General features: G+C 34.5%; 1 protein-coding gene and 1 pseudogene across 1 annotated transcript in view; both read left to right on the top strand.

Moving 5' to 3' along the window:
- ARHGAP24 (Rho GTPase activating protein 24) overlaps nucleotides 1-24,859 on the top strand; it is a 506,772-nt gene that overhangs the window by 60,069 nt on the left and 421,844 nt on the right. The gene's annotated exons all lie outside the window — the stretch shown is intronic.
- LOC113614415 (uncharacterized) lies at nucleotides 19,152-19,239 on the top strand (annotated as a pseudogene).

Below are 24,859 nucleotides of genomic sequence, written 5' to 3'. Positions count from 1 at the left end.
TAGAAGTATGTAGTAGCACATTTCATTTGTTCCTATTTTGTCTTTTTGTGAGTGATAGTGTTTCATTTAGGGTCCTTGTCGGAAAATAAAATTCACCCCATAGGGGTGAATGAAGAGATTTTAAGGAAAGAATTCCTTATCAAGACAGAGAAAAACAGAATGATCCTACAGGAATGAGGGCTGTGGAGAATAATTGACAAATGGAGGATAATTAACTCAAATACTTATACTGAGGATTGGATAATTAATTTTTGAAACATTATCTCTATCTGTATCCATAATCATGCCAGTCTATGTAATTTTCTTCCAATAGAGAATATATGGTTCAATTGGAGAATACATTTGGAATTATAAAAGCATCTTTATCTACAGTTTGATCCTGCAGAATTTAGTTTCGCCATGAAAGACTTTAACACCAAATATAATGTTTTGTGGTCTTTGAAAGGAGAAACTACAAATACTGTGAACACACCATAAACATTTGAATATCAGTTAGATCTGACAACAGTTATTCCTAGTGGCATATTATTTTCCATGATTATCTGCCATTTCATGATTTGCTGCATGAAAAAAAACTTTGTGCTATGACCACTCTAATCTTGTCACTGCCAGGAAGTCTCAACAAATCCTTAGTATATAATGCTATTTTTATATTGTCCACTGCTTTCTGTCAGTGATGGAAAACTTCTGAGTTCCTGAGTTCGTTCTAGTCACTGATCAGTGGCAGCTCTCAATAGACAAAAGCCAGTTCTGTCAACAAAAGGTGTTGACTTGGGAGAGGAAAACTCTTTGCTACGACCATGGGGTGACACCTGGAACAAAATCACCTTCAAGGTCATGGTTTTGTGTTTTGCTTTCAATATGTGAGAGCTTATAAAAGCCTAAAAAGTGTTCTAACAGTCTGAGATAAAATATATAGCAAGAGTATTTAGCAGAGAGTTAAAAAAAAGTAGCTACTAGATATGTTTGTGAGTGGGATTATAGTATTAATTCTCAAATGAAATGTTTCCTATGAATCAAGAAATCTCCATATTAATTCTCATCTTGAGGGAGGTGACGTCATTTTTATCCTTTTGTTGTTACTGTTTTTATTGTTAATTTTGCCCATAAAGAAATATCCTAGTTTTCTAGCTAGGTAAGTGTACTTTAGTGAAATGCATTCAATGTTTTTCCTACATTTTCCTTTTAATTATTTTTACTTTCGACCTAAAATTTATATTGTTCTGTCAGTCAAGTTGCTTTGTTTAATTGTCTATTTTATTTGATATGCATTCAGCAATCAAAGTCTGAATGAAAATATTCTCTAAAATGAACTCTCTGCTGTTCCACACCTTTGAGAATGTAGTTTTTAGCACTTAATCAGCTTTATAGGCTAAACTATTCTTCATGATTTACTGCATAGAAAAAGGGGTATCCTGCCTCATGAGTGGGGGTAGAATATACCTTTGGATTCTAAGGTGCTATTTATATAATCTGAAATACACCTCTCAACCACTGTTTCAGCTGTCAAATGCCAAACATAAAGATGTTAGCAAATTTTGTGTTTTTTGTGGATATGATTATTATGTGATTATAAATATTATTGTAACTATAAAATCAGTATATATTCAAATGCAATAAAATCCCATTTAACATTCTAAATATATTATGATAATCACTAATTTAAAAATCTGAGAAAGATTTTAACTAAATAACTAGCTTATGTTAAGTTGTTCTCTTCCCAGGATACAGAGGACATATAGGGCATTATAACCTTAGTTGAGATGCTTTTACCTATACATCAATGAGCCTGCTCAACATGCACATGAGAGCTCAGTAATTGGAGAATGAGAAGTCTGCAAGTCCTGGATAATGGAATAAATGAGTGGAATGATCTGAGGCAAACAGAACTAGTCTAGGGAAGCCTGTGAAGCAGCCAACACTAGCATGGAGGTTATAGCAGATGTGTGTGTGTGTATATATATATATATATATATGTCTTATATATTAGATATAAGAATTAGACATAGAAATGAAAAGTGTTACCAGTAAGGAAAGGTAAATTTGGGGTAACTTGAAAAAGACACCAGGGAAAAGAAGGAAGTATTATTGACTGCCTTCTCTTCATTAAGCTCTGGATACACCCAGTTTTATGCAAATCACACAATAATCAGCAAGTTTGGTTTTTGTAAATAACTTCCTTAAGTTATGAATAATTAATATCAATCTTTAAGTTGTTAATTGGTTATTGTCAATAACTGCCTTAGGTTTTCAGCACTAGGAAGTGGTTGGGCTGGGCTCTGTCAGACCAGGAAGGTCTGCTCTCTTGTCACATCCTCCAACAAAAGGATGCATAATAGTTGGGGACAACAAAAGGGGCCAGTGTGTTGACAGATTTGCCTGGTTACAGGTAGAAGGTATTGGTCTGTTTATTGGGAGAGAAGGCAGTTGGAGAAGATTAAGTGAGATGGAAATATGTGAGGGTTCAAAGAAGGATGGTAAGGAAAAATTAGTGACTTCTGAAAACACAGGATCAGCTATGTGAAATAGAGTGTAGTAGCTAGTCCCCATATTATGTTAATGTTTAGTTATGCATAAGGTTATTTGTACAAAGCCTCCAGTTGCCAATCAGACATATGTGACATCAGTGGGATCACACCTTTTGACCTCCCTACTTTTCCAACCTAATCAAAGGCACTAGTAGTGACCTCAGGGCAGTAGATAAAAGTGACTGAACAAGGGGATCATGATTGTTCTCCCTCCAGTTCAAATCACATTTAGCCAAGATCTGCTGGGCTGCTTCTGGCTGTATTTACAAGTTAAAGACAATAACTTCCCTAAAGCTGTGTATTTAATTAAGTGGGTCTGAATGTCTCCCAAGACAAGGAGTTGAAGTATGTAGAACACACACATTCCAACTCAAAGTCCAAGTGTGTTATTTCCTAGAGCTCAGTTGCAAAATATAATTATAAAATGCCTCAAATTTAGCTGATAGATTTTCCATTGATGTTTAGAAGCACAAAAATGCATTATTTGTATAGCTTCATTCATTTCATACTTTTTAATAGATGGTAAATTAATTGCACCTTTTTGTTAAACGGTAAGAAGTTAAAAATAAAAAGCTGAAGAAAAAATGGCCATTATATTCAGAATTATTCCTCACTATTGCAAGTCAGACACAAACTATCCAACTTGTGTATGAAGAGCATGCATTCAATTCAATTCAATAAATATAACACTACTAATTGAAACGAGGGAGTCAGCTATATGGTAAATACGTAACAACGTAGAAATTGGCAATTACCATGTGATTGGTAGCACACAAATTGAATGCAGGTTAGGAAGGGCTCAGGAGATTTAAGGCAGAAATGAGTCTCCACATTATCTTATTGACAATCCTAGTGATGAGTAAAACAAAGGAACCCATAAAACTTACAAGAAGGGATGTGATTTGGTTATGGAGAATAACCAGTTCCAAAGCAGAATGTTGTCACATCTGAATCACATAGCCCTTCCTAATGCCCATTAAATTCTTCATAAACTCTCTTCTCCCCACCCCACCCCACAAAAGACTAAGACAGAGTTTACTCAAAATTTCTATGATGCAGTTTGATGTATGTGTGTGTGTCTATGAATATGTCTCTTAGTCCCTCATGCAATTTAAAAGACCTGCATCCCTAAATTATGGCTTTATTTCTCTATTTTCTTCACTATTGATTTTCTTGGAAAAGCAAACTTGCTAGTCCATACTCACTACCTCCATTTTTTCCCCGTTTCCATTTTAATTCCATTTCTATCACTCTGAAACTCTTTCTGCTTAAACCGTCTAGTCATCTCCAATCCCCAAACTTGGTGGCCCTTCTGCAGTTTCCCACCTACTTAGCCTTGATGCTTCTCTCTCTACATCATTCGTTCTTACAGTTCTTTCCTCTTTGACTTCCTTCATACCCCTGTCCTAAACGCTGACTGTTCTGGCAGTTCCTTAGCCATCTCTTCCATACGTTCTCCCATTGCTCACCTCTTGAATATTGAAAACATGAAGGGCTCTATTTTCAGTCTTCCCATTTGGTGATCCCTTGTTTCTCTTGACGTTAATTGTAACAGATATACCCTGACTTAGGTTACATCTCTAATGTTCAATGTTCATCTGTGTTTAATTCATTCAACAAATTTGACAATATTTATTGACTCTTATGTGCTAGGCACTGTTTCCATTGAAGTGATACAATTATGATCCTGTCCCCACACAAAAAGGACATAGTATTCTCAGAGAACATAGGGTCTACTCAGGTGAATAGACATTAATGAGAGAACCACACAGGTAAATATAAAATTATGCTTGTGGCAACTGCCACAGAGGAGAGGCATATGGTCCTATAAACACTTAAAACTTTATCAGAGAGATCAGCAAATGCTTCCCTGAGGAAGCCTTCAGTTCTTCGGATAAAGACTCAAGGATCACTCCATCACCCAAATGTTACTTTCTTTCCAGGTGACCTGTGCCTTATTGGGGGGTGTAGTTTCCATGTCCTGATGGCTGACGTGCTCAGGAGTATCACCTCTAGATGGGTGAGATTTCAATATTTCCATCTTTAATATAGGATCCCTATACTATATCCCTAGTCTAGGACATGAAGATGCATCAGATAATATGCTACATTGTATTATTGTTTAGCACCCTCAATATAAGAGTCGGGCCATACACACATATCAGATATAGATGGAAATATATTATTGTACTTTTTTCTTTAGATATAATTACATATCACTGAAAATATACTGTATAGTGATTAAAATGTACTATCTTTGCCACTCATATCATGAATGGTTCCTTATGTTTTGTTTTCAAATCTATTCCAAATACCTTTTTTATTACTCATTGAAACTCTGATCAAAATATCTACCTAATTGTAATAGATTGCTGATTTGCTGCTTTAACTGGTAAACAAAAGGTATGGGGGCTTTTGATCACAAAGGAGATTTAGTGTTCAGATTCCAAAATTTATAGCTATTTTACCAAATAAATAAATGGTCATAATTATGACAAAAAATATTTCTTTGTAATAGGGGACTTTGGATACATCTTGTGAACTTAACTAAAGATCTTGAAGAAAGATGAGAAAGAGTGAGGAAGAATTTCTTTTTCATAAAACTGTCAATGAAAAATTACCATTAATGTGTTAACTTGGCTGATGTGATTTGAAGGATAGTGCCTTTTTGTGACAAAAAATACATACTCACTTAAAAAATATGTGTGACTATTTATGTTTCCAGTAAAAAAATATATATATATCTTATGAGCATTTCAGGTCCTAGGTAATTTTATATCAAAAATTAATATTCAAAGCCACAAGAATTTACTGCATTCCTACTATATGCAATATGGGAAGCCATGATATCCCAAGCACATTTTTTGGGAAAGAGCCTTATTTGTTTCCAATTTATTCAAGGAAAAATTAATCCAGAGAAGGAAAATTATCTTTACTATCTTAGATACTCTATATAACTACCTTTTTTAAAAATAGTCTATCATTTGCATTTCAATCAATGGACAAGCAGTATTGAGTACCCACTTCACGTTCAATTCTGGGCTATGCATGAGATTACAAAACACATGATTACAAAATATGAGAACACCAAACTTCTCAAATCCTTGACCTTGAGAAGTTTTCCATCTGGTTGGTAAGATAAGGATCGGGCTTAAGACACAATTAAAGAAACACACATCGATTATTGATGCAAGGTCTCCCCTCTTATGCTCAGCCATTCATACTTTAACATTCTTTATTTTCCTCTTTTGACTATTGACTCTAGTCCAGGGCAGAAAGTGTCTATTTTGAGCAATGAAAATATAGGACTTTAGTTTGAAAGAATGTGGACAAAAAACAATTCAAGTATAAAAATCCATATAGAGCCAAGAGATTCCTATAGGGAAAAATAATGTTTTTCCTGCCAAATTTTGAATGTATTCTCTACGGTAAGCTGGACTTTGGTATCTAGAAAAAGTTTTGCTTATTTGAGTTTTAAAACTCTTCTTTTGCCCATGTTTACCTGTAGGCATCTACAATTGCAGAAAACTTTCTTTAGAATTGTGATTAACTCTTGGCATCACGTAGTATGCTTTGCTACAATATTTAATTAGAAAAAATGAAGGATAACATGATAAAACATAAGAGTAAGACAAATTTTTTAACTTACAATTTAATATATACTAAGATGGCAAACCATTTTATTTAGATCCACTGTCTTAATGCTTTCAAAGAATACTTTAATATAAGTTCAGGGAATTATTTAATTCACATTAATATATTCTCTGAAAAAATAAATAGTCATCATTTATAAAATAAATTATAAAAATTACACCAAAGTATATATTGAGAAGAAGAGATTTGAGAATTATGTTATAAATGGAAACTAAGGCTGTAACTTTTGTTTCTTAGGTTTTGCTAGCCTAAGTTACCACCTAATAGACAGCAGGTATTTCCACTAAATTTAAATTGGCTAAGTGAAAGGACAATCAGAAAAAAATCTTTGCAACTTTCAAATTTCAAATATATTTCTACTGTCTTCATTCTGAAGATTTATTTGAAAAGTACTGTGTTTCTAAAGGAGTTAGTCAACTACGTTTATGATATGGAAATAACCTAATTATGATTAGCAAACATTTTCATCTTTTTAAGCAAATCATCCCATTATTAAAACTAACCTGTATCAAAATAATTTATTATTTAGAGGTTTTATTTTTTAAAATACAAATTTTTAATGGCTCACTGATATTCATATGTATTAATATTTATAAATGAATACAACCAAATAACTTTAAAAAGTCTAATGTAATGGCATTTCAAATCAACATAGGACAAGGTAGAATACTTAAAGGCCCATTTTAAACATTATTAATAATTCGGTGCCACCAGTCTGTATGAGAACTTACTAAGAATATTCAGTTGGCTAACTTCATCTCAGTAATCATAAGATAGATGAATAAGACACAGTCCTTGCCCTTGAGATGATAGCAGTCTAAAAGTTATGATCAGCAAATTTTTTTACATCATCTTTATTTGGATATAATTTACATACCCAATCTGTACATACGTAATTTAGATATAATTTACATATACTATTATGTGTAGTTTGATGAGTCTGACAAATATATATATTACTTTTGTAACCATTACCCCGTATAAGATATATAATATTACCTTCGCCCTAGAAATTTCCCTTGTGATCCTTTATAGTCACCTCTGGCTCCAAACAATGACTGTTCCAATTTTTTTCCCCACCATAAACTAGTTTTGTCTATTCCAGAAATGTTATATGAATGAACACATATAATGACTAGGAAATATTTCTCCATAAGTCTTTCATGATTCTGCATGTCTCTTGTGAGCAGAGGTACTGACTGTTTTTTCCAAAGGTGTTTGTATAGTGAACAACCTTGGAAGCTAGAGATAATGTCTTCTTCTGAGAAAAAAAGAGCAAGTTTGTTATTGTTCAGTGCATTAGAGATAATGTGTCCGTTTGGGGTAAAGTCAGGCAGACTTACTGCCCATTATAATGGATTCAGGCTCCCGAAGCTCCCAGGTTCCTCTCCTGTAACATAACCCACTGTTTGGGCAGGTGTGGCACTCTAGCTAATCCTACTGCTGTGAGTAACAAAGTCCTTTGTCTGTGACCCAGGAGTCTTGTGTCTTCTGCCTGCATGAATGAAACTTACAAGCTTACACACTGAATAAAATCTCAGATCCTTCACAGTTCTTGGCACCAGTATGTATTCTTTTGTGTCTGGTTTCTTTAGCTTAAAGCTTTTGAGAATTATCCATGTTGTTTTACAAATTAATAATTAGTTCCTTTTCATTGCTGAGTTGTACTAATTGCATGATTATATCAAATTGGTTTATCTGTTCATTTGTTGATGCACATTTGAGTTGGTAGCAGTCTAGAAGTCAAGATCTGCACATTTTCTAAGTAGTAGTTTTTATACCATGTAATCCAATAGAGATATTTATAGAATGCTGTTAGAATACAGAAGAAGCAGTGATTAATCATGCAAAAGAAAACCTCACAGATGGGTTCACATTTGAGCTGGACCTTGAAGAATGAGTCTAATCTTCTTGAGAGTATAGAAGCCTGGCCTGTTGACCTATTAGAAAAGAAAAAAAGTTCTACTCAAGTTTCTTTATGTGCATGCATTTTATATATGTATATCTGTGCGTAAGAATTTTCTCTTTTATTTCCAAAAGTTGTATGCTTCAGTTCATCAGCATGATCAATCACTACAAAGTTTTGAGGGGTTAGTGGGGTGCTGTCCACCCTCCCCCATACTTAATAAATTAACAATAATTTAACTAATATGGGTTATTTATGTTTTCCCAATCTTATGCAGAGAATAAGTAAGAGCATATTTAGGAAGTGTTGCTCTTTTTATTGGTTTACAACCTAGAATCTCAGTAAGTATCCTTGTTTGGCAACTGTAGCTTCAAAGCAAGTTTTCTGAATCTCTGGTCTTTTATACAAGCAGAAAGCTGTCCTGCAGCCTCTCCAATGTAGAAATCCCCTAAGCAGCTACTGCCCGGCCCATGCTCCAGTTTCCATCCTCTCAGCGCTCTTGTCACAGACAAGTCCTGATTCAGAGAACTTTGTTGGTGACAGAAGATGTAGTTCTATACATTTTGACTAATCATAATTCTTGGATCTTTGCGTTTATTCTTTGAATAAAATGGTCTCCCTTAGAAAAATTTGTTCTGAGCTGTGTATCTCATATTAAGAAGCCCCTTGAAGAAATAAAATTCTTATAAATAAGTTTTATAATTAAATAGATAAGAGTAGCATATGTGAAATAACTAATAACTAATTATGTTACTGACAGAGGTATATAGATAGTGGTTGAGTGTAAAATTTGGAACCAAACTGCTGGTTTGAATTCTGACTCTACAATTTACTACCTTTGTGATCTTGCATGAGTTACTTGACTGCTTTAGACCTTCTGTAAAATGAGGATTATTATAATAGTATCTATTTCACAAGGTTATTGTGAGGATTATATAAAAAGTATAATGCACTAATGACATTGCCTGGTGCGTGTTAAGTAATATGCACATTTGCTGTTGATGATAGTGATAATGATGATTACGATGATGAAGAAGAATGATTATTTTAGTTGTAGTAAGTTCCATGAAGGAAGAGGTAAGAATAAGCACTGTGTGTTTGTGTTAAATTGAGACACAGATTTGGACGACTGCTTCATAGGTGCTTATTGGGGGAGTAATGAACAATAAATTGGAAAGGTAAACTGGGTTAGATTATGACACTTTGAAAATGAGGCTAAATTTAAACATAATGTGCTATACAGTTGGAAGCTTTTGAAGGTTCTGGACTGTATAAAATACATGTTTAAGAATGATCAGTCTTGCAGTAGCACTAAGAGAGGGGCCCTTAGAAATATCAAAGAATGAAATCATCATATAGGTGTGAGGCAAAGGGGTGGTGGTGAGAGTAGAACAAAGCTAGTTACGATAGAGAGAATGGGGAGGGAAGATAGGAAAAAAGAATAGTTTAGCTCTGGGAGCAGGAAGAATACTATCATTAACTGTTGGTTTAGCTGGGCAGCAGAAAAATGATGATTGAATCTGGATTATTTAGCGATCTGTTAATGATAAAAATCCTGGTAACTGACCTTTATAGTATTACAAGATTCTGAATGGCAAAGCAAGACTGAATTGTGTTTATTATAATTTTGATGATAATTATGATTATTTTTCTAATTAATTGGAAATTGGCCATCTGTTCATGTTATAAAAGACATTACTAGACTTCATATTTAATTAACCCGAGTGTTACATTTCACAACCATGTTGGAAAGAAGACTTTTTCTGCAACCATTAAAACATGTTTTATTTTTTCACTCTAAGATTGTAATTGAAGTTGTGCTAATACTTGAATTTTTATAAGTGACCCTTTATGTAATATCTCCATTTTATGTTTAAATTCTTAGACTTCTAAAGCAGCTCTATGAAAAATAAATACTGTTAGAATATTTCCTCAATAGTCTGTTAATTTTGTCTTATACATTTTTTATAACAATATTAAGCTATGATGTAATAAATATTTAAGTGCTCACTCTTTGTTCTGTCATTACAGTGTTTGTCCCTTCAGTTTTGGGGAATGCTAGTAAGTATACAGTGTGGTCTGTGTAAGGTGAGGTTGTAAGTATGAAGCAGTGTAGTTTGGTGGGAAAAAAAGGAAAAAAGAACTTCTTTTAAAAAAGCATCTTCTTAAAAAAATACCTGCTCAGATATTTGCTAGGTTTATGGCTTCAGCAAGTCACCTTAGCCATTTGGTTCCTACATATAACAGGGACATCAGTCCTGCTTTTTAAGGGTTCTGTCAGGAATTATATGGATTATAAGGAATGTATGGAATTCAGATTATATGAAATTTATGAGGAGCCTTATATATAAATACTGGTGATTATTATTATTTTTTGCAAGGTAATATGTCAGACATGTTAAAACATTATGGGTTCTAATTCTTACTGTTGTCACTCCTGGCTTTTCTCTCTCTCAGATAATTCCATTGCCATTTAAAAGTATACTTGCTTAAGTCTTTCAGCTTTGTTTTTTCACCCAACCTAGATCTCATGAGAGGTGAATTTGGGATTAGCATGAGTAATTTTCCAGCATCTAGGGAGACCTTACTGAGCCAAGCAGGTGACTACAGATATTGGCACCCTCAGTGAGAGAACAGGTGTTAGTCAAGCTGTAATAAAATTTTTAGGACTTATACAACTTTGTACTTTTCCAACTGAAATGACACAGTGCTCCATAGTTTCTTTTTTTAAGGCAAAAAGGAACTTGTCCTTTTCACTGCTAATTTTCTCATAAAGTACCAAGCACACGAGCCTCATTCTTTTTTCCCTGGGTTAAGAGTGTCAAGTGTGCTACAGCACGGTGGGGCTTTATTTGCTGCCCTCTGCAAAGAGCAGACAACCAGCAGTTTCTGAGCTTTTCACTTGACTGCTTTCAAGCTGCTGAAGGGGAAAGAGCAACAAGTCAATGTGGCAAAAGGTTCACATGGAAGGGTCTGTCCAGTATTAGAATTTTAAAAGTAAAAACTCAAAATGAAATATATGTGCATAAATATCAAGGTAAGAATATATTAGTGATAGATCTGGAAAATGAGCCTTCTCATGTATATATACACACACACACACACACACACACACACACACACACACACACGTATACATATTTGAAGAACAGAATTTGCTTCTCCTTTGTGTGTGTATATGTATATATACACATAAAACAAATATATATTTAGTCTTATGACGTAAATAGTTTTATGACTCAGATCACTTTTACTCATGGTCTTATTAAAATGTGTATGCTATTCTATGCTAGAGTTTATTTCTGTGTAATATTTGAGAGGAAATGTAGAATTGTGAGTAAGACACAGTCTCTGCAGCCACACTGCCTAGGTTTGAATGCATGGTTGTTTTTAAAGAGCCACTTATTAGCGGTAGGACTGTAGGTACCTTTTGGTACCTTAGTTTCCCTATCTGTAAAGTGGAAATAATAATCATACTTACTTCATAGAATTGTTTTGAGGATTAAATGAGTATATATACACACATAAGCACATATACACAAATACATATGTACACATATATATTGCTTAGAATAATGAGTAAACGCTATATATCAATATTCTTTATTAAACAAGTAAAATCATATTTCTATATAAAATATCATACAGATTTTCAGTGGTAGTTGTTTTTATAGTCTTCTAAATTAAGGCATGACATTTTCAAAAAATAAAATGATAAGATGCTAAAATGGCATAGCAATTCAATAAAGAGGGCCGGGAATAGAACAAGACTTCTACTCTATTTACTGTCCTTTTTCCTTTAGAAGTCTTAGCTGTAACTGAACTAGAAAAATTTTCCTACTAATCATGTTACCTCTAGAGGTACAATGCTGTTAAAAGACCATCTCTAAGAATCACAACATTGTAGAATTAACAGAAATCTTAGATATCAAATAGTTCATTCAACCTCTTTATTTTGTGGCTCAGAGGATTGAGACCAAGAGAATCAAAGGCTTTTCTTAAGGTCAGGTAGCTATTTAATTCCAAAACCATGTTTACTAACTTTTAGTGTTGTACCTTTTCTTTTCTTTTAATTTTTATTGGAGTAGAGTTGATTTACAATGTTGTGTTAGTTTCAGGTATATAGCAAAGTGAATCAGTTATACATATACATATATCCACTTTTTTTTTTTTTTAGATTCTTTTCCCATATAGTCCATTACAGAGTATTGAGTAGATTTCCCTATGCTATACGACAGGCTCTTATTAGTTATCTATTTTATATATCGTAGTGTGTATATATCAATCCCAATCTCCCAATTTATTCCTCCCCACCATCCCCTGATAACCATAAGTTTGTTTTCTACATCCATGACTCTACTTCTGTTTTGTAAATAAGTTCATTTGTACCCATTTTTTAAGTTTCCACATGTAAAGAGATATCATATGATATTTGTCTTTCTGTGTCTGACTTACTTCACTCAGTATGAGAATCTATTGGTCCATCCATGTTGCTGCAAATGGCATTATTTTGTTCTTTTTTATGGCTGAGTAATATTCCATTGTGTATATGTGGCATATCTTCTTCATCCATTCCCCTTGATGGACATTTACATGTCCTGGCTATTATAATAGTGTTGCAATGAACATTGGGGTACATGTATCTTTTTGAATTATGGTTTTGTCCGGGTATATGCCTAGGAGTGGGATTGCTGCATCACATGATGGTTCTATTTTTGGTTTTTAAGGAAACTTCATACTGTTCTCCACAGTGGCTGTACCAATTTACATTCCCACCAACAGTGTAGGAGGGTTCCCTTTTCTCCACACCCTCGCTAGTATTTATTGTTTATAGATTTTTTGATGATGGCCATTCTGACCAGTGTGAGGTGATACCTATTGTAGTTTTGATTTGCATTTCTCTAATAATTAGTGATGTTGAGCATCTCTTCATGTGCTTTTTGGCTATCTGTATGTCTTCTTTGGAGAAATGTCTATTTAGATCTTCCCCACATTTTTTGATTGGGTTATTTGTTTTTTAATATTGAACTGTATGGGCTGTTTGTATATTCTGGAGATTGATCCTTTGTCAGTTGCTTCATTTGCAAATATTTTCTCCCATTCTGAGGGTTGTCTTTTTGTTTTGTTTATGGTTTCCTTTGCTGTGCAAAAGCTTTTAAGTTTAACTAGATCTCATTTGTTCATTTTTGTTTTTAATTTTATTACTCTAGGAGGTAGATCAAAAAAAGATCCTGCTGCAATTTATATCAAAGTGTTCTGCCTATGTTTTACTCTTAGAGTTTTATAGTGTCTGACCTTACATTTAGATTTTTAATCCATTTTGAGTTTATTTTTGTGTATGGTGTTAGGGAGTGTTCTAATTTCATTCTTGTACATGTGGCTGTCCAGTTTTCCCAGCACTACTTATTGAAGAGACTGTTTTTTCTCCACTGTATATTCTTGCCCCCTTTGTCATAGATTAGGTGACCATAGGTGCATGGGTTTATCTCTGAGCTTTCAATCTTGTTCCATTGCTCTATATTTCTGTTTTTGTGCCAGTACCATTGTACTGTTTTGATTACTGTAGCTTTGTAGTATAGTCTGAAGTCTGGGAGCCTGATTCCTCCAGCTCCATTTTTCTTTCTCAAGATTGCTTTGCCTATTCAGGGTCTTTTGTATTTTCATACAAATTGTAAGATTATTTTATTCTAATCCTGTGAAAAATGCTGTTGATAATTTGATAAGGATTGCATTGAATCTGTAGAATGCTTTGGTTAGAATAGTCATTTTCACAATATTCACTCTTCCAGTCTAAGAACATGGTATATCTCTCCATCTGTTTGTGTCATCTTTGATTTCTTTCATCAGTATCTTATAGTTTTCTGAGTATAGGGGTTTTGCCCCACTGTAGTACCTTTTCAATTACAGTAACATACTTGAAACTTACTCATGGTGGCCAAATGAAAAACAAATTTTGCTTCTCATTTGAGCCAGCATACAGTGAAGCATATGTGTTGTATAACTTTTTGTTTTGATATACTTTCACATTTACAGAAAAGTTATAAGAATAGTACTAAGAACTTCTAACACCCTTAACCCAGATTCCCAATTATTTACATTCTGTTTCATTTATCATTCATTTATATATGTGTTTATATATATGTCTATTTATGATTTTTTCTGAATTGTTTGAAAATAAATTGAAGACATCTATCTCTTTTAAATACTTGAACGTGTATTTCCTAAAAACAAGTCACATAACTGCCTTGATAACATAATTATCAATGACCAAAATGAGAAAATTTAACACTGATAAAATATTATCTAATCCACAGTTTATATTTAAGTTTTATCAATTTTCCCAATAATGTCCCCTTTCTCTGTTTTGTTTTGGCTCAGAATGCAAGCCGGGGTCAAGCATTCTGTTGAGTTATCATGTCTCTTTAGTGTACTTTCATTTGGAACAGTTCCTTAACCATTTTGTCTTTTTTGACCTTGAGATTTTTGAAGAATGCAGAACAGTTATTTTGTTGAATGTACCTCAATTTTTTGTCTGTGCAATGTTTCCTCATGATTAGGTTTAGGTTATGCATTTTTGGCAGGGCCACAACAGAAGTGATAATGTGTCCTTCTCAGAGCATCCCATCAAGAGGCCCATGATGTCAATTAGTTCCAACATTGATGATGTAAACTCTGGTTGCATCGGGTCTGCCAGGTTTCTTCACAGTAAAGTTACTATTTTACCCTTTCTAAATTAGGATTAATTTGTGGAAAGGTACTTTGAGATTATGTAAATATGTCTTCCCCACCAAACATTTACCCACTAGATTTTGCATTCATTGATAATTTGTAACTTCATTATCACTTCCATATTTATTAGTTGACATTCTACTGAAAGGAAGAGCTTTCTCACATCTTCCATTTGTTTATTTGTTTGCTTGTTTGTTTATTATATCAGTAGAACTCATGTATTCTTGTTTTATTCTATGGATATGATCTATTACTATCATTATTTATTCTTATCTTCAAATTGTCCCATATTTGTCCAGTGAAAACCACTTCAAACTAGCCTCTGTGTCCTTTCAATATTCTTCCATCTTTCTTGAGAATTTCCTTACTTTCCAGCACATGTTATTCTAGCATCATCTTGTGCTTTTCCTGGTGAGGCCCTGGAATCAATCTTTTTTTATCCAAGTAGCCATGATTCTATTTTCAAGTAAATGGTGTTTAGAAGTCAAGATCTGGATGCTAGGTGTACTCATTCATTGCTCGCTCCTGGTGTGTCATTACTTCAGGGTTCTCTCAGTGAGCAGCATTAGTAAATATATGTCTATATTTATTTCTGTATCTGTGTACCTATCTATTAAAAATCATGAGATGTTGGTTAAAGGGTATAAAGTTACAGTTAGGCATGATGAATAAATCTAGAGATCTAAGCTACAACATGATGAATATAGTTAATAATACTTTATCAAATACTGGAAATTTGCTAAGAGAGTAGATTTCAGGTGCTCTCATCACACACAAAAAATGATAACCCTGTGAGGAGATGGTATGTTAATAGCTTGACTGTAGTCATCTTCTCACCATGTATATGTATACCAAATCATCATGGTCTACACCATAAATATATATAATTTTTATTAAAAAAATAAAAACCACGAGTTCATGATGATAACTCTAATTCTATCTCAAACACAGGATACATTCTCATCTTTCCATTTCCATGTTTGTAACTTCCTTTTCCAACAGTGAGAAACCTGGCTTCCCATTGCATTCAACATATATATTTATTTACTCAACTTGGAATACTCAGAAGGTAATTTCAGAATTGCTAATCCATTCCATAGCAAAAAGCAATCCCACTAGCTAGAATTCAATATTTTCAGTTTATTTTAGGGATAAGATTTATTAGAACAACATAATTTGTGCATAAATCTCAAATGTACAGTTCATGAGTTTAGACAGATGTCTGTACCCATATAACTCATATCCCATAAAGACATAAGGCATTTCCATCACCTTAGAAAGTTCCCTGTGCCCCTTCCCATCCCCTCCATAGCAGCCATTTTTCTGGTTTCTATCATCATAGACTGGTTGGGCCTATTCTAGAACTTCATATGAATGGAATCATGAAGTGTATATTCTGTATCTGGTTTTGTTTACTCGTTATAATGACTATGGAATTCATCTATGTTGTTATGTATATGTATAGTTTGTTTCTTGTTATTGCTAAGGAGTATTTCACTGTATGATTATGCCATAATTTGTTTATCTACTCACTTGTTGATGGACATCGAGTGTTTTCTACTTGAAGCTAATATAAATAAAACCACCATGGATATTTTTGTTCAAATATTTTTGTGACCATATGGATTCCATTTCTCTTGGTTAAACGTCTTTCATTGGAATTGGTAAAATCATAGGTAAAGATGTGTTTAATTTCATAAGAAATTGCCAAACCTTCTATCAAAGTGGTTGTACCATTTATGCTCTTACCAGCAATGTCTGAAAATTCTGGTTGTTCCATATCCTTCCTCATCAACACTTGGTGTTGTCAACTGTTTTTAACTTTAGCCATTCAAATGTTTATGTAATGTTATCTTACTGTGATTTTAATATACGTTTCTCTGATGACTAATGGTGTTGGGACTTTTCTGTGAGATTATTGGACATTTCTATATCTTCCTTTGTAAAGGTTTTATTTAATTTATTTTCATTTTCTAAACTGTTTTGGGTTTTTTTTTTTTGGTCTGTTTATTAGTGAGTTGTAGAAATCCTTTATATATTATGGATGTATGTCTCTTGTCAGATATATGTTTTGTAAATATTTTCAAACAATGTCTGGCTTGCCTATTCCTTTTTTTAAATGATGTCTTTTGATGAACAGAAGTTTTTACTTTTAATAATTTCTGAATTATAAAGTTTTATGGTTATTACTTTATATATCCTTTCTAAAAAATAACTTTTTCATCCCCGGTTGTGAATTTATTCTCCTATGTTTTCTTCAGGAAGTGTTAGCTTTTAAATTTAGGTCTAATATACATATTGAATTAATTTTTGTGTATGATACAAGGTAGGGGAAGCCTAGATTTTCATTATTTTAAAGAAATTTTTAAAGCCTATGTGTTGTAAGCCTAGATTTTCATTATTTTAAAGAAATTTTTCCAACACATAGTTTCATTGTGTTTTTCCTGGATATTAAGAAAAACTTTTTGGGGTAGCAAGTGATTAAAACCAACTCAAGCTAGATTAAGCAAATGGGAATTTATTTGCTCACTTTGCCGGGAAGAGTAAGACATATCTCATAAGATCAAAGGAAGATACACAAAGGCCAGGACTTCAGGAGCTAGAACTAGGATGGATATTCCAGGGCTCTCTCTAGTCTTTTCTCATATCTGCTTATCTCTGCATCACTTCATTGTGCAGACCACTTTCCTCTACAGGCCAGGGGAGATGAATGCTGTCAGCCTCATTCATCACAGATGCTCATTCTTCCAGCGTCACTATAGTTGTCCTAAGGAAGGACTCTACTTGGCACTGCTTCAGTCACATGCCCTCTTCCTGGGCTGGTCACTGTTGCTTGAGAACTCAGAACCTAGGTGTAATCAAGTCCAACCCCACCCTATGGCAGTGGGATGGTGCTACCATCAGAAACAACATGGAATGAGGGAGAGAGGGTTCCCAAGGATAGGCTTCTGGACATTCCAAATATTATATGTCCCACCAAATTTCCTATTTTTAAAAAATGGCTTTTTACAATGTATAAAATAAAATATTAAATTAAAAAATGGCTTTTTATATATGGGATTTATTTATCTTTCACGGAACTCTTAATTAAATATATTCAGGTGCAGTAAAGCTAGATTTCTATTCTGCTCATCTAAAACTGAAGTGTAAATTAATTACTTTGAAGAACTAAAATGTATGCAAATTATATGAGAATAATGTACCTCCTAAATGATTAAAGTTTAACACATCAAAGTCCATCATAATGTGAATGATGCTGAATGAAGTGGAAGAGAAGTCAGAGTTTTTCATTTTGACCTGTCCCCACTTTCCTCAAATTATAATGAAAAAATTGGATTGTCAATACCTCAATATAATAAATCATTGGGAGAGTAACCGTGGTTCAGTGATTAGGACAAAATTTATATACTTAGAGTGTCCATAATTTTCCAGAGCTTTAAAGCAAGGCTGATGATGTTTAACCCACAGGATTAATTGACAATAAAAGAAGTGGTTCTTATTGGAAATCATTAAGCACCTCATGGCTTGCATTTGAAGGAGAAAACTTGAGAGTTCATTGTAGACAAATGACTGTCTCACCAAAGTTACCTACTTGTATATTTTCTTTGAAGTGTGGTTGAGTAAAAAGCTGGCCCCACAGAGAGCCTTGAAATGATAATGTGATCGACAGCATAACTGACTTTCCTGGGTTGGATTCACTAGAGAAATCTGACATCAAAAGTAGTATTTTATACAGGCTTTTGTCTAAGTATAAAAGTGTGACCATCAGGGGATAGAGATGGAGGACCTCTTTAAATGACAGGCCCAGAGGTTATTTTCCTACTATGAGAGGAGGACCCACCTGGGAAGGTTCTTCCCACCTTAGCCTGACTGTCTTCCTCAGCATTCCACTTGCTTCAGTTTTGCTCTCTTCACTCTGCCCACTGTGTACAAAAGCTCCCCTTCATGGCTGCCATTGCTCCCCCATCCTCTAGGTACTATAATCCCATTAATTTTCAGATTTAGGTGGAAAGTCTCTTTTCTTTTTTCCTTGAGACAGCTTTTCAAAATAAAGTTTTACCAATGAAAAATGAACTAGGAGGGAGGGGAAAGACACACAAAAGCTTAAAAATTGAGATGTTTATAAAATCTGCTTTCTGATCCTATTTTTAAGGGTCTAGTCATAGATGGGGTTAATTAATATAGAACAAGGGACATTCAACTCCTATTTCCTTTTCCCTGCTTCAGATCCATTTGCTTTGTTCTTTGTGGCCATATGATGCAATGATAGTTGCCATCTTAGAGCTCTCAGCAAACTATTAGTTTTTTCCATTAAAAGAAGTTGACTTTCCTGCTTGCTTTGGCAGCATGTTTACTAAAATTGGAATACTACAGAGAAGATAAGCATGGCCCCTGCAAATTCGAGAAACGTTTTGTATTTTTATGTGATGTACAGCATGGTGACTATAGTTAATAATACTGTATTGCATATTTGATAGTAGCCAGGAGAGTGGATCTTGATAGTTCTCATCCCAAGAAAATAAATTTGTAACTATATATGGTGATTGATATTAAGTTGACTTCTTGTGGTGATTATATTGCAATATATACAAATATTGATTAATTATTTTGTATACCTGAAACTAATATAATGTTATGTCAATTATACCTCAATTTAAAAGAAAAAAAATAGTTGATTTTCTTTTCTTTTCTCATTTCAAATGGCAGTCTCTCTCGGGGAGCACCTGAGTTTCTATTTTCTGTTGGGGGGGGTATTTTCAGTTCTTGGTTTATTTACAGGATCAAAGTAACGAAGAGTCTCTCTCTCCTTTTCATATATGATTGATTTGTTGTGACTGTCTGGAGTGCTGTATTGAGAAGCCATCTGGAGGTACATCTAGGTCCCTCAGGAAGGAGAACTGTGATTAATTAGTAATGGCTGTCATGAGCTTAAGAGTAGCAGCACACTTGCCACATATCTGTCATTTCTCTCAATTCCATCAATGGTAAAACATTTGTTCTGATTTGATTTTTATTTCTACTAAGATTATCAGCCTTGGGAATTCCAGTGATTTTTTTTTTTTTTTACTAATCCCTCAGATACTGATGTGTTGGTGGGAGAACACATCTAAATATATATTAAAATACTTTTCTCCCTGTTGAATTAAAACCTCCTTAAGAAGGAGCAGGTTCTCTCTACAAAGTCTAAGGCATTAAACATACAACAAAAACAAAGTAAATATTTAAACTTTTTTTCAAATTGTTCATCCCATTAAGTCATTTTGATTTCTTACCAAGTGAATATGGAAATACTGAAGCTTAAAATATAAAATGTAGAGTGACATTCCTGATCCATCCCAACAGGTACATAATTTTCTATTATTGTGTATTCTCTGTTGTTTTCGACAAAATTTCAAATGAATCAAGGAACAGGATATTTAGTATTTCTTCAGCTAAATAACTGCACATTTACAAAATTATTATGTTAAATTTCCCCCAGGTATGCTCTTCTGGTGACTATTTTAAACTTTACCTTCATGACTGTTGTACATTATTCAGTTCTCCTGTTTTCTTCACACTTAAGCTCTTCAGTTTTAAGAAGAAATGTTTCTTTATTTTTAATTCGAGTTATAATCCCAGTGAGACAAATGGGATTTCTCTTTGCTCAACAGTTTCTGAAGTTTGGTTTAGCTTTAAGCCACTAAAATCTTAAAGGGTTGTATTTAGACGGGAGAATTTGGACTGAAGTCCTTTCATTTGTGTCTATAACATCAAATGGTTTAGGAATTTTGCACTGCACTCTGGGGAACCTTGAGGCCTCTGAGGTCCATTCTCTTAGGCCCCAAAGACCGACTGATGCATTTGCTTATTCATTCATTCCTCATTCCCTTCCATTTATTTAACAAACCTTTGAGTATTTAGTATATGCTGGTGTGGGGGTTCAGGGAGCCCATATCCTCCAAGAGTTTTGGTGTAGAAGACTGAACAGTAATAAGCATATGGCCACATGTGACAAAGGCTATGTTCAGAGTGACATGGGAGCTTGTGGAAAGGGAACATCCAGACTGGGGATGGCAGTGGCTCTAGGGAAGACTTCGTAGAGGAGCTGAATAGAAGTTAATCACACAGTGAGAACAACCAAGTGTGGAAAACCCTTTCAAAGTATTTTTAAAAATTTGATTGCTTCCTGAAAACAGATTTGGCCTCCTGGAATTTATCTTGGAGTTAAAACAATCTCCACTAGATCCACTGCAATATGGGATCTAGAGTGCTGATTCCCTTGTAGGTATCACAGTTTGATTCATTCTTCCAGTGGAGAGGTGGTGTGGTAGAGTGTGAGGTACAGAAAGTGCACTGTTTTTCACTCATCAGTTTTCTTTAGTTAGAGGTTACTTAGGCTACTAAGATGTAATTCTTTAAATATTTTTGTGCACACATTTTGTAAATGTACATTGTCTTAGTCTGCTCTGGCTGCATAAAAAAATATCGTAGACTGGATGGCTGAAACAACAGAAATTTATTTTCTCACAGTTCTGGAGGCTGGAACTCTGAGATCAAGGTACTAGCCACGTTCTGGTAAAGCTTTCTTCCTGTCTTGCAGATGGTCACCTTCTCGCTGTGTGTTCATATGGCCTTTCCTTAGTGCCTGCTTGGGGAAAGAGAGAGAGAGAGAAATCAGGCCTGAAATTATTTAAATATTTAGAATTTTAAAAGAGTTTTAAGTTCTAATCAGGTAAATAATTGCAGTTATTAAAGAAATGTTCTGGTAAATAATAAAAATAAAAATATAACTTCATAGGTTGACAGTAGTATACCACAACCAGTTTGTTCAGTGAACCTCGTATGGAAAGCTCTTTTATGTTCTTTGCTTCATCAAAGAATGTCAGATCAGCAGGAATATCCTTACATGTCTGCCAGTGGCGTGGAACTTAGTATTTTAAAAAATGAGAAAAGAATCTTAACAAATATGTTGCCTTTAAGGGTTTTCTTCTCTAGGAAGAAGACACACACAATGTGTATATACCCACATACACACACACATGCATGTTCATATACACATGTATGCATATATGTGTACACACACTTGCATTCACACATATGAATGAATACATACACATATGCACACATACTATATAATTCCCTGTGTGTGTTTTTGTGGTGTGAACCATTACCTATAGAAAGGCTATATGCTAGCATTTAGGCATACAGCTCAATAAAATGTACTACTGCTTGTCAAACCAGCATGTTAGCAACAGATACAGAAAAGTTTTTTTTTAATAAGAAAAGTGTTAGAATTCAGATAAATATTGGCCCTCTGTAGTTATACATCATGTACAGTGCAATCACATTCATTTTACAAAGGAGTTAGGCTCCACCGTCAACACAAAAGGTGACAATTGGATGTGAAAAAAATGACCCTTGATAGTTATACAAATTGCTCACAAATTGCAGTATTTTACCAACTCTGCCAGTTTTATATTTGTTTTCTCTCCTAGCAACAGAACAAACCACTGTTCTTTAAACAACTGGAGTAGTTTATTTGTGTTGAGCAGCCATGTGGTATGAAATCATGTGTACTCTGAAGCTCTGGGATCATGTGTGTACGGTGCGATACTCTCCCCACCAGAGCTGAGGGAGCTGATGCTGGCTGTAAAAATGCACCTCCCGCTGGTCCCACATATGTGGGAGCACATGTTCATTGAGTGTTAAGGAGGCATTGTGGTGGAACGTGGTTTAAGTTGTTCTCTCTCCTCCTCTTTCCCTGTAGCTTCCTCCTCCTTTGCCGTTCTCTTGTGTTTGCTGAACATTGTCATCTTGTAGGTAAATTCGAACACATTGCAGCTCTATAGCATATGGCATTCTATTTAGATACATCTTTGTTTATGTGCCTGTTTATAGGTTCTTTGTTGAAACAAAGTTACAAATAATACCTATGCGTGTGGCTGTTGGACTTCTAGAAAATTCTGTTAAGAGCAGGAATTTCATTTCTGATCACACCATGTAATACTCGCAGCATGCGTTCCTAGCTCATCTGGTTGCAAAAAAGTACTATACGAGTAGATGTACAAACCAGTTTCCATCCCTGGAAAATAATTTAAATCTGTTAGCCCATCAAATGACGGGACCGTTTTGAGCTCCGGCATAATACAGTAGCTATCATTAAGGCTGTGAATACACAAGTTAACTGAATTCTGCTTTTGTTTTAGTTTAGAGTAACCATTTATTTATGTTACTGTTTTGTTGCTTTGCTAAACACTGAGGTCGATGGTCCTACTGGCATCTCATATACAACCCAGCTGCCACGGCCTGACCACAGGAAAGTACTTTCCCAGTGGAGATTCAGTTAAAACATTCTCTGAGAATCTGAGTGAGTGAACCATACTTTCCTTCAAGCAAAACCAGAATTGATTACATGTATTTCCTGCCAAAGCTAAGAGGTGCAGTTTTGAATTTCTTCAGAAAGGGCAATTTCAAGTTCACTTAAATTTTGTGATTTTAACATTGTGTTTAAGAACAATTTTCATGTTAATTGAAGTGTTCTGTGTCAAAGGAGGAAAAAAAATCAAGTTCTTAAGGTAGACCATCTTCTTTAAGGCATTAAATGGAAATTCACAACTTTCCAAAATATTCTTTGTAGGAATTCTATTGTGATTGTTACATAGCTTCATTCCTTGATTCAACAATTGCTTGCTGAGTACAAAGTAAGCACTGGATATACTGCAGTGAGGAGAAGCAAGTTCTTGACCTGTTGAAGTGTGTGGGATCCTGCAGGGGTGATCAGCAATAAACAGCTAAAGAAACAGCAATTTAGAGAAGTGTCAGGAAGACAGAGGACAGAATTCAGTGATAGAGAATAACAAGAGGGGAACTAATTCACTAGGTGATTTGTAATGGTGGTTGGAGGTAGTAGGTTTTAGGCTGAGACTTAAAGGATGAGAAGAGGTGGGCCATGTAAAGAGCATGAGGCAGAGCAGCCTAGGCAGAGATCAGCAAGCATCAAAACTCCAGGCATTGGAGGGGTGGGATAGGGAGGGTGGGAGGGAGGGAGACGCAAGAGGGAAGAGATATGGGAACATATGTATACGTATAACTGATTCAATTTGTTATGGGGCAGAAACTAACACACCATTGTAAAGCAATTATACCCCAATAAAGATGTTAAAAAAATAATAATAAAAAAATAAAAATAAATTTAAAAAAAACCCTCCAGGCATAAAGGAGCTTGGGTGTTTCCAGAACTGAAAGTAACCTGGTGTTGCTGCATCAGAGCTTTTAAGTGTGTGTGTGTGTGTGTGTGTGTGTGTGTGTGTGTGTGTGGCATGCGGGGAAATGAGGAGGTGATGGTATGAGATTAGATTAGATCAGTAAATGGGTGTCAGATGATTCAGAACCTTGTATGCCATGGTTAAGACTCTAGATTTTAAAATAAGTACAATGGAAACCAATCAAAAATTTAAGAGTAGAGAATCGTTATCTGATTTAATTTTTTAAAGCTCACTTTGGCTATTTTGTGGAGAATGAAACATGTGTGAGCATGTTTCATTGTGTTTGTGGTTAAAAATGGCAGCAATGAGACCAGTTGGAGGGCCATCAGAATCATCCAGTCAAAGACAATGGTGGCTTGGGTAATAGACTGGTGATGGAGATGGAATCAACTGGATAGATTTGAAATATTTTTTGGAGGCATCTTCTGAATTTACAGGTACATTTGATATTCAGGGTGAGGAGGAATCAGGAATCTAAAGTGATCACTTTTTCTTTTTTCCAACTGGTCATATCATGGTAGCCTTTACTAAGATTGGGTGTTGGGCAAGATCAGGTTTCAGATGGAGATCATGTTCACTTTTAGATATCTAGCACCAAACCTATTGCAAAATTTATTAATTCATCAAACATTGATTGAGCTTCACCATATGCCAGATATTGTACTAAGTGTTGAGGATATCTGGTGTCCTTATGCTTATGGAATTACAGAGATGGTAGATTTCAGGGTGCAAGAAGGGACCATAGTTGGAAATCATCCAGTCCAACATCCTTATTTTAAAGATGAAGGGTAGAATTT

Source organism: Aethalodelphis obliquidens, unplaced genomic scaffold (genome assembly GCF_003676395.1).
Source record: "Aethalodelphis obliquidens isolate GAN/ISIS:26980383/991018 unplaced genomic scaffold, ASM367639v1 scaffold95, whole genome shotgun sequence".
Taxonomy (NCBI): domain Eukaryota; kingdom Metazoa; phylum Chordata; class Mammalia; order Artiodactyla; family Delphinidae; genus Aethalodelphis; species Aethalodelphis obliquidens.
The sequence above is the reverse complement of the archived record's forward strand: the minus strand, read 5'-3'. Positions and strand labels throughout refer to the sequence as shown.